The following is a 16930-nucleotide window of genomic DNA, read 5'->3' on the forward strand; positions in this document are numbered from 1 at the left end:
AAATAAAAAATAAATAAATAAATAAATAAGTAAATAAATTAATACTTACTTAAAAATAGATTGTTTTATTCAATCGGTTGATTGATATTTCGATTTCAGGTTGAAGCCATTTTCAGGACTGCAAAAAACACAAAAAAAAAAAACTCCAAAAAAAAAATATATGTATATATATATATAGAAATTTTGTGTTTTATACAAATTTTGGCCTTGAGTTTAACTTATTGAAAATAATATTAAAAATTCCACGACGAAAACAAATCAAATCATTTCCTTTAACTATTAAACTTTTATATCACAAATTTTCTTACTCCGATTGGTGGAAACTCTATTAAAAATATGTCTTTATTAAAGCTTGCGTAGCCAATTTTATTATTTATTTAATTTTTAATATTATTATTTATTTAAGAGCTTAGTTTTATTTAAGCATTTATTTTATTTTTTGCAATTCTTTCTGAAATCACTTTTGAGTTAAAGTTTTCTTAAACTCTGCCTTATAGAAAAAGAGAATGTCAATCCTTGGCAATCCACTGTTCGAGAGTCTCGATCAACTGTCTGGCTTAGACGTTAACAACCTAATAAGGTTCTTAAACTACACAGACTGGATATAGTCATGCTGTAAATAGCCGTTAAACAATTGGGTAGCGAGGATGCGGCAGCAAAATTGAACGGAAGCGCTAGTTGTATTCTGGAAGAATCACCACTTTCACCAACCAACCAACGTTTCATTTGATTCGAATACATAATGTAATATTTTAAATAACTTTAACACATAATTCATTTCATTTTTTGGTTAGTTGGCAACCTTATAAAAAACGTATGCGCTTTAAAGCATTCTAAAACGCTTTATATTTGATATCAATAGCTTAACATTTTTAATTATTCGGCCACTGTAGCCATTCGGGATTGCGTAAGTTTTTATCTCCAGGCAGGAAAAAGTAGATGATAGAATAAGTCTTTTTCTAATAGTGGTCGCCCATCGGCTGGCAATGGCACACCTCCGAGTGTATTTCTCCTCATAAAAGACCATTTGCCATTCGGAGGCGGCCTAAAACTTTAGGTCATTCCATTTGTGGAACAGCATCAAGAAGCATGCCACAAATAGTAGGAGGAGCTCGGAGCACCTAACAGAAGTGTGCGCGCCAATTATTGATTTATTTTAGCTCAATTTATAGAAATTTATTTGAGAAAGGTGACAACTTTGTACAGGAATATGTCTATTTTAAAGCTTTCCCAAACGCTTTTCATGTGGTACCAACAGTGCAATATTTTAAATTACGTACATGCTTCATTAGTTGTCATTTATGTGGCAACCCTATTTAGAAATTTTTCAGTATTAAAACTTTTTAAAACTCATTCAATTTGAGACAAATATTGTAATATACTTTTCCATTTTGACGGAAGTGTATGTTTTAGGCCTTCATGAATTCGATTTGTGAAAACTCAGGGCTGAATGCTTTGCTAAAATTTGATTTCTTTAAAAACAGGCGCGTATGCGAAATCAATATTGTTTCTCAAATGAATCAGCCGTCGATTTTGCTAATATATATAATTTCAAAAATAATAATGAAAATAAAAGTAGAAACTGAAAATTGCTTGCCTTCACCAATAATTGAACCTTTCATTCCCTGAAAGGTAGGCCAATGTGACAGCAGCGCGAGCTAACACACATTTCTTTTTCTCTTGGCTGGAAATATGTCGAGTTTTCAAAAAGAACATGTACTAGTTCTCTACTGTGGAATTTAATATTAAATTTTTTAAAAAGATTATATTTGCGGATGAGGTACATTTTTCCGTAGTCGTAGATAAACTAAATCATCATGAGGATGTGGATTGTGGTCCTTCTCAGCTCCCTTGGTAGGGAGTTCCGCTGTAGGACTATTTTGCTTCTTAAGGAAGCACTTAGTTGCCACCCAAGTGTTGGGGCAACACCAACTGTACCTGAGGTTCCGCATCCATCTAAAGTTTCCGGCAAAATCTGGACCAGTTCATTACTCTTTGACATTTAGATCGACTGATGTAAAGTTCAAGAGTGAAAACTTTATGACTTACTGGTTGGCAGCCTTGTATACACGTCTTTCAAATCTAGTACCATCTAGCGGATCTTAATAATATATTCTGATGTTACGTTAAATTAGTTCCGAACTATTAAAACAGGAACCTTTGTAGAACATCGCCACGTAAAATCCAGCAGTTGCTTATATCGAAAGAAGAAAGAAAGCAAAATAGTTATGGTTTTTAGTGCACTAATTGCGAACCAGTTTGGTACTGATAGATTTCTCCACAGGAACGTATACTCGATGTTACATATTGTATATACATATTTATATAGTATGTGAGTGTGTGCACGAAGTCTATGTGCGTGCTTGCGTGCCAGCCAGTGTACTTTCATCTCAGCCAAAGCACTTGCTAATTGTATGCCCGAGTACTGGGTCGCGGTCACACTGAATGATCTATCCGCCCGCGTGTCAGTTGTATCAATGAGATGATAAAAAAGAAATATATTTTTTTCATTATTTTATTCACGATTTTCATTTGACGGGCATACTTAATGCCGGCAATGTTCCCGCTAATGCCACCGCACCACCAATGCACGTTATCAGAGCGCACTACAATTACCGAAAGTGTCAATTGAATTGGGTGTCTGCGAAGCTTTCATTTGGGTCATTTTCGCCTTCTCTTTTGATATCATTTCATTTCATTTCACTTCACGTCCACTTCATTTACTGCCGCTCCACTTCAGATATCTCTTTTTTGATGTCGAATTAGTAAGTGCGAATATTCTGTTTGTCTGTTTGAACTGTCGCGTGGAATAAATGAGTGAAATATTGTACGAGTACTTAAGTGAAAGAAATGAAAATGCAATGTATCTATAATACTTTAGAGTGACATTGGTTTTGATCCGCCCATGAAAGGAATATCAAATTGTTTTTAATCGGAATTGATTACAGAATTCTGCTGAAGTTTCCATCTAACTAGTGAAGATGGACGAGCTCGCATGGCAGTAAATAAAGAGAGGTTGATATTTTCTAAATTGTTGTTGGAGAAAAATGCCGACGAATTGGGGGTGGAAGCTGAAATGTGATTGGGTATATATTCTGATGCATAAAAGGCAAGGGAGTTGATTGGTCTTATCTTTTAGCAAGTAGAGAATGATAGAAGTTTTTTGTTTAAGGATGACAGCTTTAAACAAAAAACAAAAGTACAAAAAGTTTAAATTAGTTCATGAAATTATTTTTATTTGTAAGCTTAATCTATACCATTTTTGTTTAAATTTATTTGTTGCCTGTTTAATTTTAAACATTTTCTTATAAAAATGTAGTTCATTCTACTACAAAAACCATATAAATCCAAGTTTTAAATTTTGTGCAAACTAAAAAAAAAAAATTCAACTAATTTTCATAAAAAAAAGCTTTTAATGATAATAGACAAATTTCGAGTATGAAGTTTTATAGCCCAATAAATTTTGTTCGGTTTGAAATAGCTCAGCAACGCTTTTTTACATTTTTGAGTATCTAATTTCTTTATATATTTTTAAACTGATTTTTGAAATTATTTGGGGTGATTTTGTGTATTATATCCATATAACCCCATGCTTTATATTTCTGACCGCAACTCGCTAATTTTGTACTATCCCTTTAGAAAGAGGAATTAAACCTTCTAGTACGACTGCTAACTGGCGCTGTCGTTTGGCTGAACGTCCTTTAAAATGAGCATCACAAGTGACAAAAAGTGAGGGGAATGTAAGATAAAGAATGATACCAAGCATTTATTTTATTTGTATGACTACCCCGAGGATCTAGGTTAGGTTAGGTTATGGTGGTAGTCGGTCCGTACGACCAACTTGCTTAGACCTTAGACAGGTCCTTTGATCTTAGTACAGTCGCATTCATTCATTTATTGGCCGCCTGGGCGCGAATATATTTATAGTCGTTTTGTTTACGGCATGCGTATTTAGATATGTGGGTACTTTTTTTATAGCTAAAATCTCTGCCTGATATACGTTGTAGTAGTTTGGTAGTCGAACGGGTAGTTCCAGTCCTAATTCCTTCGAAAACACTCCATAGCCAACCTTCCGTCTAGCTTGGAACCATCTGTATACAAATTTAATTCCCCTCTTCTCCATGGCATTGGTGTCTGCCACTCCTTTCTTCACGGTATGCTCGTCTTGAAGAGTTTGTCGAAGGTGAGTCTAGGAGTAGAATAGTCTATTTCCTGTTTGTGACTGTTCAGAGTGCGCAAAATACAGGCGTGGCCAAACCATCGGTCGCTCCATAGCGCCATACTTTTGAGTCTAAGCGCTGAGGCGGCAGCTTTGTGTTTCCCTACCAGATTTAGTGCAGAAAAATTGATTAGCATTTCCAGCGCTTAGTTTAGGGTAGTCCTTAAACCACCAGATATGCATAAAAAAGCTGTTTGGACCTTACTCATGATTTTAGTGGAACCCGCCTTTTGAGCAGATGGCCACCATACAAGTATTCCATATATTAAGATTGACCTAACTAAGATTAAGATCCTGCAACGCGACGTGTTAACCCGCATTTAATACCGACCGCTTTTTTGCAAGTATATAATGCAACGGTTTCATTTTTTACTATTTCCTCAATATTAGGTTTCCATGTGAGTTTCCTATCTAATATGAGTTCTAAGTACTTGACATTCTCTCTCTAAGGAATCTCCACACCCTTAAAAATCAGTGGGGAGAGCATAGGAAGTCTATGTTTCCTTGTAAAGATATAATAATTATTTCAGTTTTTGCGGGGTTTATAGCGATTCCGCTACTATCAGTCCTGCTCCTACGCGTGACCATGTTAGGCCGTAGCATGTCCATAAGAGAATTAGGATCTATAGCACCTTGTAGTCTGCTTCTCATAGAATAAATTACAATAATTTTTGAATATCTTAGTCCATTTCTATAAAAAAACGTTCTTGACCACTGCTCGACCTTTTGAGTGCTATTTTGTAACTATTTCTTTTTGCCACAAGAAGAAGCCATAAAAAGTTTGTTGTGTGAGTAGATATGTGAGGGCTTGCATTGTATTCGTTTTCGGGCTTGCATTGTATTTTGTTTCCTTAAATCTTCGAAAACTTCTGTCAAATAAATGGTTCTGTATCACTCAGAATTCACTGTTTTAAGTTCTTATAGTGCTACAGTTGGAATATGACCAGATTTTCCAAAATCTAGGTGACCATTTGCTTCGAATTGCTTCTTCCGCGAATAATTTTTATTGGATTAAGCTCGTCTAGGAAAGAATGTACTGTCAATTGCTGTTATATGCAGTTATTTCCGACTCATAAGCATTGATCCAAGATTCGTCACCTGTTACGATGTCATAGACGTGCTTTGAACCTCCTCGGCTGAAGTTCTTTCACAATTCGCGAGTGCTTGTTTGTTCAATTGTAAAATTATGTGGTATCCTACGAAAACAAATCTTCTTAACGACCAAATGTTCATGCATTATGCAATATATGCTAATACCTTTAATACCCAAAGATGCCTCCATATCATGATGTGTCGCTTAGTGGCTTACCAATGTTTTCGAAACTTTTTTTCTCTTCCCTTTTAACATTCCTTAGCTTAAATACGAGAGAACAGCGCAACCGAAGGAGTTGGTGTGATACTATTATTCGGTAGAGCCCGAATTCGTTCGAAATTCATAGTGGGCATGAAACTGTAAAGTGATAGAAAAAGTTTTTTTTAATAGCGGTCCCCAGTCGGCATGCAACGACAAGCCCCCGAGTGTATTTCTGCCATGAAAGCTCCGCATAAAAACTGATTTGCCATTCGAATGGCGGAATGAAACTATACTATATAGTAGGTTCTTCCATTTGGGGAAGAACATCAAGGCATACACTACAAATTGGAGCAGAAACAAACATATAAGCTAAACATACACTCGTACGTTAAATACTTTGTCTATTATAGTCTTATTGCAATTCTTAATAAATTGATATTATTATGTTTGGGACCGGCACCACCGCTGTGTTATTGTTGTACCTACCCTGCAGTGAAATCTACTAGTTCTGAACTACCTGAAGTTGTTCACTTTCTATATTTTTTCAATGTTACCATCTCGAAGATTTGACGATGGCCTTCGAATTAGTCTTATACCAGTTACCGAACTACTGTATTATAGGCAAAAAATTCTAGTTCAATTTATCTCGAAAATCTCACATTTTGGAACAATTGGAAATACATGTATATAAAAAGTGATAAAATTACATTCTTACATTCTTTCTTAACTTTAAAAATGTTGATCGACTTATTAAAATTTACTATTTTTTAATTAAATATTTCATGATGCTCGGCATGCAATGCTATGCTTTTATAAATAATCAATAAAACAATCAATTAGAAAAAAACTATTAAACTAAATTATATTACTTACGGAACATAATAAAAACCACCCGTCATCCTATTTCGGGCATTAATGAACAAGTTAGTCGGATTATCAAGTCTGTAGAAAGCTACATTTAGCTCGCCACCGGAATTTCTAACTAACCACTTTTAAAGATTATACTTCGGGTTTATTATTGTAACTGCAAATGCAAGGTGTATTGGAGTACGCGGAATCAGCATATTTTCCATACTTTCCATGTATCATAGATAACCAACTGTTAATAATAGTCGACATTAGTTTTGACGTGATAACGTCTTATAATTCGATTTAGCCGGCTGCACGAACGAAATAATATGTCGTTATCTTGCTGAATCGTCGTTATCTTGCTCATTCGTCCTTATCTTGCTCAATCATCGTTATCTTGCTCATTCGTCGTTACCTTGCTTGAACTGCAAGCGAGAGCGCGGAACGAACGACAAAGAGCACAATCGGCTCCCGCGTTCGGCAACGTCCTCTGGCTCTCTCCTACTTGAGTGAGCATATGTATGTATGTATATGCGCAGATGTATATAAATTCACATATTTGTATTTGCATATGCCTTCTTCCTGTGTGCATGGTAATGAACCATTTCTCCGTTGAGAATAGGACGATGATAGGGAAAGTAGGAAATGAAAGGGAGTGTTTCTTAGTGTTGTTGACTTATTAACGTCTGAACATCAGTATTTTCTTATGACGTTGTCACGTTAAACTATCGTCAGTAAACCGACTTTACAGACCACCTCTTTTTTTTTAACTGCAAGTTTTGCTCCATTGCATAGTTTCGGCGTATCTAAATTTCGAAAAAGCACTGTTGCCACTTTTCAAAGAAGAAGATCCAAAGGGCTTAAAAATTCCTGATTATGCTAGGTAGGATAGTAAATCTATGTTCCTCATATCGGGTGTCTGAACAAAGTTAATCTTGGAAATTATGTTCCACCTTCAGTCTGTTTTTTGCTTATGAGGCCCATTAAATTAAAGCATGCTAAAGTATCTTAACCAGTGGTTACTGCAAGTAAATCTTTATTTATATGAGACGCATGCGTATTTAATGTGGATCTGGTGTTAGTTATTTTGAAGTCAGAGGAACTCAAGTACGCAAATCCTTTGCTCTCGAAATATGCCAGGCGCACTGTGGCGGCACCGACTGGAATTATTTATGTTAAGGGTATTCTATTCTAGAAATTTGAAAAAATCGAAAATTTTTTTTATTCAAAATTCGATAGTTTAAGTATTCAAAAATAACTCCCTAAAAGGATTTTCCAAAATTCGAATTATTTTCGAAGTTTCAACTATTTTAGTGACGCGACAGCTAGACTGGTTTCAGCGGACGGCTGTAACAATAGGCAGGTGCGTAAAACTTTAAACGTGTTTTTCTCGAAACTACTTCTTTTGATACGGTCGGCACGATATCTCAAGTTCTTAATCCACCGATTTGCTTAAAGTTTGTCACGAATATTTTTTAAATATATCTCTATCGCATGACTCACGAAAAACTGGAAATTTCAATCTTTTAATATGTGTAAACAATTCGAGAAAGCTTAAAAATAAGGGAAAAATCGACCTGAATTTTTGAGTAGCCGCCATTTTATGAAAAAAAAAAATTTTCCCTTTTTTTCTGCGTCATACGATAATGACATTCATATTAATTAAGAATTTGTCATCTTTTTTTTTCAGATGACCACAAGGGTAGAAATCGTGACGACGATTGTTTTCTCCTCCCACTTGAAGGACGCATAATTTAATGAAATTTTTTTTTTTTTTTTAAATTCATTTTGGTGGCTCTTAATATTATATATAAATAAATAAATGATAAAAAAATGGATACTAAAAATATCAGTAGCTGTTTTTTATTCACCGTCAAAAAATGCTCGAAGTTCGGGCCTCTAGACTAGAATACCCCCCCCCCCTTAAGGATTTAATAGACTATTATATATTAAAAACTTAGTGGCAAAAATGCTGAAATCTGAAAAAGCATCAGCTTTCATCTGATGATGTGGTATATTTTTTATAATTTTTAGGAGCTTTTTTTCACAATTTTCGTTTCATTATTTGTATTTGATTCTTCTTCTTAATTGGCGCTATAACCGCTTACGCGATTTTGGCCGAGTTTAACAAAGCGCGCCAGTCGTTTCTTTCTCGTGCTAACCGGCGCCAGTTGGACACACCAAGTGAAGCCAAGTCCTTCTCCACCTGATCTTTCCAACGCAGAGGAGGCCGCCCTCTTCCTCTGCTACCACCAGCTGGTACCGCATCGAATACTTTCAAAGCCGGAGCGTTTGTATCCATTCGGACGACATGACCCAGCCAACGTAGCCGCTGGATCTTTATTCGCTGCGCTATGTCTATGTCGTCGTAAAGCTCATACAGCTCATCGTTCCATCGTCTGCGATATTCGCTGTTGCCAACGTGCAAAGGTCCAAAAATCTTACGCAGAATCTTTCTCTCGAACACTCCAAGCGTCGCTTCATCGGATGTTGTCATCGTCCAAGCTTCTGCGCCATACGTTAGGACGGGCATGATGAGAGTCTTGTAGAGTGTTAGTTTTGTTCGTCGAGAGAGGACTTTACTACTCAATTGCCTACTTAGTCCAAAGTAGCACTTGTTGGCAAGAGAGATTCTACGTTGGATTTCAAGGCTGACATTGTTATCGGTGTTAATGCTGGTTCCTAAATAGACGAAGTCTTTTACAACCTCAAAATTATAACTGTCAACAGTGACGTGGGTGCCGATACGCGAGTGCGCCGACTGTTTGTTTGAAGACAGGAGGTACTTCGTTTTTTCCTCGTTCACCACCAGACCCATTCGCTTTGCCTCTTTATCCAGTTTGGAGAAGGCAGAACTAACAGCGCGGTTGTTAAGGCCGATGATGTCAATATCATCGGCATACGCCAGCAATTGCACGCTCTTATAAAAAATTGTGCCTGAGCGATTAAGTTCTGCGGCTCGCACGATGCTCTCCAACATCAGGTTAAAGAAGTCACACGACAGGGAGTCACCCTGTCTGAAACCTCGTTTGGTATCAAACGGCTCGGAGAGGTCCTTTCCAATTCTGACGGCGCTGTTGGTGTTGAGCAACGTCATCTTACATAGCCGTATTAGTTTTGCGGGGATACCAAATTCAGACATCGCGGCATACAGGTAACTCCTTTCCGTACTGTCGAATGCAGCTTTGAAGTCGACGAAAAGATGGTGTGTGTCGATTCTCCTTTCATGGGTCTTTTCCAAGATTTGGCGTATTGAGAATATTTGGTCGATGGTAGACTTTCCAGGTCTGAAGCCACACTGATAAGGTCCAATCAGTTGGTTGACGGTGGGCTTCAGCCTTTCACACAATACGCTCGCTAGAACCTTATAGGCGATATTTAGAAGACTAATCCCGCGGTAATTGGCACAAATTGCAGGATCGCCCTTCTTATGGATTGGGCAGAGCACACTTAAATTCCAATCGGCAGGCATGCTTTCATCCGACCATATTTTGCATAGGAGCTGATGCATGCACCTTACCAGCTCCTCGCCGCCATGTTTGAATAGCTCAGCCGGCAGTCCGTCGGCGCCCGCGACTTTGTTGTTCTTTAGCCGCGTTATCGCTATTCTCACCTCGTCATGATCGGGTAGCGGAACGACAATTCCGTCGTCAACGATTGGGGTATCGGGATCTTCACTTTCTCGGTGACATGCTCAGCTGTCACTGTTTAATAGGTTCGAGAAGTGTTCCCTCCATAATTTAAGATTGCTCTGTACGTCGGTCACCAGTTCGCCGTCTTTGTTCTTACAGGAAAACGCCCCGGTCTTAAAACCTTCTGTAAGCCGCCGAACTTTCTGGTAGAATTTTCGGGCGTTGTTCCTGTTGGCCAGCATCTCAAGCTCTTCGCACTCACGTATTTCGGCCTCTCGTTTCTTCTGTCGGATAATACGTCTCTCTTCCTTTTTCAGCTCTCTGTAGCGATCCCACATGGCTCGCGTTGCGCCCGATCGCAGCGTGGCTCTATAGGCGGCATCCTTTCTTTCTGCGGCAGCATGACATTCCTCGTCGTACCAATTGTTTTTTCGGGCTCGCCGGAATCCGATTTCTTCTTCGGCGGCGGTACGTAGAGAACGAGAAATGTTGCTCCATTGTTCGTGGATGCCGGTTTGTTGGGCAGTACTCTCTGAGAGCAGGAGTGAGAGTCGAGTGGCGAATCTTCTGGCTGTCTGTTGTGATTGCAGCTTTTCGAGGTCGAACATTCTTTGCGTAGGTAGATGCACGTTTTTTGCTGCACAGAGGCGCGTGCGCAGTTTGGCTGCAACAAGGTAGTGATCCGAGTCAATGTTGGGTCCTCGGATCGTACGTACATCTAATACACTAGAAGCGTGTCTTCCATCTATCACAACATGATCGATCTGGTTTCGCGTTTTTCGATCAGGGGACAGCCAGGTAGCTTGGTGTATCTTTTTATGCTGGAATCTGGTGCTGCAGACTACCATGTTTCGGGCCACGGCGAAGTCGATCAGCCTCTGTCCGTTACCGGATGTTTCGTTGTGTAGGCTGAATTTTCCGACTGTGGGACCAAAAATTCCCTCCTTGCCCACCCTGGCGTTGAAGTCGCCAAGCACGATTTTTATGTCGTGGCGGGGGCAGCGCTCATAGGAACGTTCCAAGCGCTCATAGAAGTAATCTTTGGTCGCATCGTCCTTCTCTTCCGTCGGGGCGTGGGCGCAAATTAGCGAGATGTTAAAAAATCGCGCTTTGATGCGGATTATTGCGAGACGCTCGTCCACCGGAGTGAACGACAGTACTTGGCGACGAAGTCTCTCTCCCACAACAAATCCGACACCGAATTTGCGCTCCTTTACATGGCAGCTGTAGTAGACGTCGCAAGGTCCTATGGTTTTCTTTCCTTGCCCCGTCCATCGCATCTCTTGGATGGCAGTGATGTCAGCCTTTACTCTCACGAGGACATCAACCAGCCGGGCAGAGGCACCCTCCCCATTAAGGGACCGGACATTCCAGGTGCATGCCCTCAAATCATAGTCCTTAGTTCGTTTGCAGGGGTCGTCATCAGTATAGGGAGGTCTCATCCGAGGCTTTTTTAAAGTTTTCATTGGGGGCGAGTTTTAAGTGGCGGGTCCCAAACCCAACGCACAACCAGCTATCCTGGAATGTTTCGTCTTCTCACTTTAGCTCACTCCCGAACGAGTGTTCGGAAGCTACCCAGAGGATACGTGGGCTAATCCCGGCCGTTGTGAGCTGCTTGAACCATATGCAGAAGAATCGTCCTGGCCACTCCCAAGTGAATGGCGATCAGTAACTTTCCCCACTTGCGTGGACTTCTACACATGGAACCATCCATCCTTTGTATTTGATTGCTTTAATTAAAAACACTCTGTAAAAATTTTAATATATAAAGTCAGTGGCAACCATTTTGGAACATTTTTGGATTCAAGTGATTTTGAACACTTTACAGGTACGGTTAAAAATAATATTTAATAATTAATTTAATTCATTTTTTCCTTATATTCCCCACTTGGGTAGGTGCTAACACTTCAAACAATTGCCTCATAAAGCTTCCTCATACACTCTGCGTTTGGTATTTATTTCATAATATTTTATTTAATTTAAATTCGTTTTTATCTTAACCTTTTAAAAAGTAGCAACCTATTGCAAAATATTTAACAATTATCTTTCATTTTATATCCATATTTTAAAAGCTTTCTTTTATTGTGTCAGTTAATCTATTTTTAAAGCCTTCCAGGGCCACATTTAGACCGATATCTCAGACATTTGTACAGATATCAAGTCATCAAAAGAAAAAAAAGTAACTGGCGCGTACACTTCTGTTCTGTTATCTATCTCCTTTCAACTGCCGAATACTGCTAGTCTTTTTCAGGCAGAAGTCTTTGCGATCCTGTAGGCATAAAAACATTTAATCCGCTATTCAAGCCGCGATCAAGGCTCTGGTGACGCCATAGTGCAGATCCAAACTGGTCTGCTCCTGTAAGGGAGAGATAAAATCTGGATGGCAAGGTAATATTTCTCTGATTTGGGTTCCAGGAAATAGGAACATGACATTGCTGATCAGCTCGCTAGGAAATAGTCCACTGAATTGGTCACAGAGATCGTCTACCCGATCATCGGCGTCCCCCTGAATGTTGTTAAAGGAAAATTGCACAACTTATTTCTCAGAAAAGAGTAGAAGAGATGGAGCTCCATTTTTTCGAAAACCCTTCGGCCCAGTACAATTTAACCGCGGAATCAGAAAGTCCTTTGGTCTCCTCTCCATTCAATTTCCAAACTCGCAGCTGTGTTTAACAGTCAATGGACGACTGGCACACGCGGAAAAGCTAGGGTTACCATTTAACCCCGATTGCAGAAGCTGTGGCGACCTTTCAGAGAAGAAGACTGTTGAGCACTTTCCCTGTAAATGTCCGGGTTTAAGGGCAATCTCATCAATCTTCCCCATTATATCAACAGCTATGGCTGGCTGTAGATATCTTCCAGTTGGAGGTCTCATAATGGTATCAAAAGGGCGCTTTAGTGCTACTGGAGGAGTGCCAGACTGGCACTTCAACCATTCCACCACCTATCTACCTACACTTCTGTTAGATGTTTGATCCAGCTTCTCCTTCTATTTGTGACGTGCATCTTGATGTTTTTCCACAAATGGAGGGACATACAGTTTTATGCGAACTTGGAACGGTAGTTGACTTTTTTAAGAGAAGATTATTTGTGGCAGAAACATAGTCGATGGTTTGCCAGTGCCTGCTGAGGGGGGACCGCTATTAGAAAAAAAACTTGTGCTGTTATTTGGTGCTTCATGCACGGAGTTTTTTGTTTCTGTGCCCTACCGAATGGTAGTCACAGACGAACCCATTTGGCTATGGCAGCTGCTACCGTGTATAAGTTATTTGTTTAAATTTTTTATATAGATGGCTGCCTTTTTATTTAAAATTCAATTCTCAGGTATGTGGTAATGTGGTAAGTATTTTTATTCAGTCTGAATAAAACCTCACAGAAACACTCTTCAGACTACTCCCGTGTTTGAAACTATTTGCAAAATAATTTACGCACACTTTTTTTATGATGTAAAGTACGAACCTTCCTCTACTTGTTTGGCGCAATAACCCCTTCCACGATTTTGACCGGCAGTACGAAACATTTAGTGGAAGATCGTAAATTCTAAATTTTCATCATTTTCATCATCATTTTCTTTATCTCCCATTAAAGCATTTTCATCTGGTCGTGTTTTTGGCTAGTAATTTTATTGCGTTCCACGAGTTCCCGCATTCATCGACTTCTTTTCGTAGCGATCTTATTTATGTAGTCTTAGGTCGGCCCCTTGGAGGGCTTTTTTGGGGGTGCCAATTAAGAGCTTGTGGTTTATCCAGCTCCACTTTCGTAATCTTAGATGGTTGGCCATTGGCTGAATGTTGAAGCTTTTATATAACTCATCCTTGCTGATGACGTTTGGCCAGCGCACTTTGAGAATACGGCGGAGACATTTGTTTATAAAACTTTGAATTTTTCCGTCAGATAGTCAGTTATAAGCCCCGTCATGTCTCGCATCCATAGAGTCATTTTATTGATGATGTTTATTGATTGACATACCCTTTAAATAGAATAGTAGAAAAAAATCGGATCTTTTGAATAACATTTAATAAAAAGTGGGCGTATAGCAAAAAAAAAAACGAAATTATATATTTTTTTAAATAATTTTTAAAATCAGAATGTCATTTAATTAAAATAAAAAAAAATAATTCAAAACAAATAACTCGAAAACTGCTTAGACACTCCTGGTAACCCTGTATATATAAGCAGGTAAATACTTCGTAGTTGTACAGTTAGTCCTTCTATTGATTGTAAAGAAAATTTGAAGTAAGGATAATTTCGAATTTTAGGATTCACTACACACAATACAGCCCATACACCCCCATACATGCGACATTCTTACTTGTAATGATAAAAGAATACCATATTTGCCTGGCATGCAACTCTTACTGGCCACTTCACAACTGGTACAGTTGTACTCACTCTAGAACTAGTTAGACTTCTGTCATAAAATACCAGTTCACGAACTAGAATGTTTGCTGAGTAATTTGAATTCTCATTGCGGAGTTGCTGTTGGTATTATTAATGCTTTCATCTCCAACCCAGTGTTTACATTCAATTATATTCAAAATAATTGAATTTTAATTAAATGAAATGACAAGAATTGACAGCCCCACAAATTGATCAGCTGAGACCGGCACATTCACTGACCAACTGACCGACCGACCAACTGCCTATCTTATTGTGACATCATCAAAGTGATTTGATTTCATATGGTTCGAGCTTGATTATAATTATTATTTGCCGCGCCAAAAGTTAGCCATGCAGTATCTTAATGACCGAAACACAAACACCAAAATACATACGAGTATGTATGTATGGTATGTATGACTACCTAATAGAAATTTGTGCGCACAATTTTGTTTGTGCTTATACCAATAATATGCGTCTGTGTATGCCTTGCATTTCAATTGCTATTTATCTGACCAGAATGTATGTATGTATTTACTTGTCTTCGTGTTTGTGTGCCTTCGCATGGCTTTTAAGGACATATTTGCGTGCAGCCACAAATACCAGGCATTCAGTCATTCAGTTTAGGCCACATCGACCTATAATGACTACACTAAGTATGCTACCGCCTTCTCTTAGCTCCTAGCTGCCCCCACTCCACCTTCTTTCTAGCCTTTCGAATTTTCACACTCCGCTGAATGTCCAATATCCAACGTCCAGCTGGCTGTGATTTTACGCTTTGGTATTTAGCCGACTCACTCTGTTGTTGTTGTTGTGGCTGTAACTTAGTGTTGGTTTTGTTGCTGCATTAAGTAGAAAATTGTTATGCGTCTTGGAAATTCGTTGCTTTGGTTTCGGCTTATTTGTCATGCTGGTTTCTATCACCTCTCGCCTTGTGCGCCAACGTCTAGCCTTCAATAGTGGTATTCTTGTAAATACTCTTGTTCTGCCCTCGTATTTCTCGTCTTGGATATTCATTTAATATTTATTTTTGTATACACTTTTTACACGTCTTTTATACTTGATTTATTTGCGCACACTTGACGGTTTTTAGTTAATTTTATTTGATTTTCTTTTTCATTTTTGTGGCGTTCATTTTCAAAGTCTTTTTGTTCGGAACAAATTGTCTGTCATTCGCTGTTGTTGAGCGGAAATTTTTCACATAAATACGTACATCGCGGCCGCCGTAGCCGAATGGGTTGGTGCGTGACTACCATTCGGAATTCACAGAGAGAACGGGTGGTTCGAATCTCAGGGAAACACCAAAATTAAGAAAAACATTTTTCTAATAGTGGTCGCCCCTCGGCAGGTAATGGCAAACCTCCGAGTGTATTTCTACCATGAAAAAGCTCCTCATAAAAAATATCTGCCCTTCGGAGTCGGCTTGAAACTGTAGGTCCCTCCATTTGTGGAACAACATCAAGACGCACACCACAAATAGGAGAAGGAGCTCGGCCAAACACCCAGAAAGAGTGTACGCGCCAATTATATATATATATATACATATATATATATATATATATATATATATATGTATATATATATACGTACATTAGATTGGGTGGCAAAAATTAGTTTACAAGTACCTTCTCCAGCATGAAAGCATACTTTGAGAGGGCTTAAAGTTGTTTCTGTTGTTAGGAGACCGAGCCGGTCTGAAGTACATACATAAATTCGTAAACATATGTACAGGTATGTGGTGCGAAAAGTCCATGCAAAGTCAGAGAGATGGGCTAACGGCGCATATCAAAATGATGTTTAGTTAGTAGCATCTCTTAAAAGAACACACTCCAAGTTTCAGCCCCTTTGGTTTTTTTCTTTGTATTTGGGTTCCTTTGAATCGAGAAAGTCTAGTGATTTTGAAAAAACTCCTTTTCCATCACAACAATGCATCAGCTCACGTCTTAACTGTTATGGTCACAAAATTAATAAAAATAACATTGCAGCGAGTTTCAAATGCGCCCTATTCTTCAGACTTGGCTCCCTCGGATCTCTCGGACTACTCGGAAAAATATTTTATTAAAAAAAGGAGGTAATTGCAAAAACGAATGGCTATGTTTTAGACTTGGGCAAATCCTCTTATTTGGAAGGGATCAAAAGTTAAACTAACAGCGTTGGACGAAGTGTGTAAGCCTAAAAGGAGACTATGTCGAAAAGGGAAAAAGATTGCCCCAAACAATTAAGTATTTTTTTATTTAAATCCAACCTTAAAATCAACCTTTGTATATAATCACTTTTGCTGTACTCAGTGCATTGTCTCAAATCAGTGGTATAAAATTGTGTTGATAAAATTCTATTAAATTTGAGAGTTCTAAAAACCAGAGCGAAAGTCTAGTCCGATATCGCCTGCTATTAAGATTGTTCGGGCTGTTTTGGATAAGAAAACTTCTAAAACAGAAGCTAACACTGTCTCTTCTTAAGTTTAACGACTCCACAGTTTTCTTTTCCATTCTCTCTTGGTGAACCAACCGCTGTACTCTGCTAAATGACTGTACTAAATTCCATAACTCAGTAAGT

Source organism: Anastrepha ludens, chromosome 2, assembly GCF_028408465.1.
Source record: "Anastrepha ludens isolate Willacy chromosome 2, idAnaLude1.1, whole genome shotgun sequence".
Taxonomy (NCBI): Eukaryota; Metazoa; Arthropoda; class Insecta; order Diptera; family Tephritidae; genus Anastrepha; species Anastrepha ludens.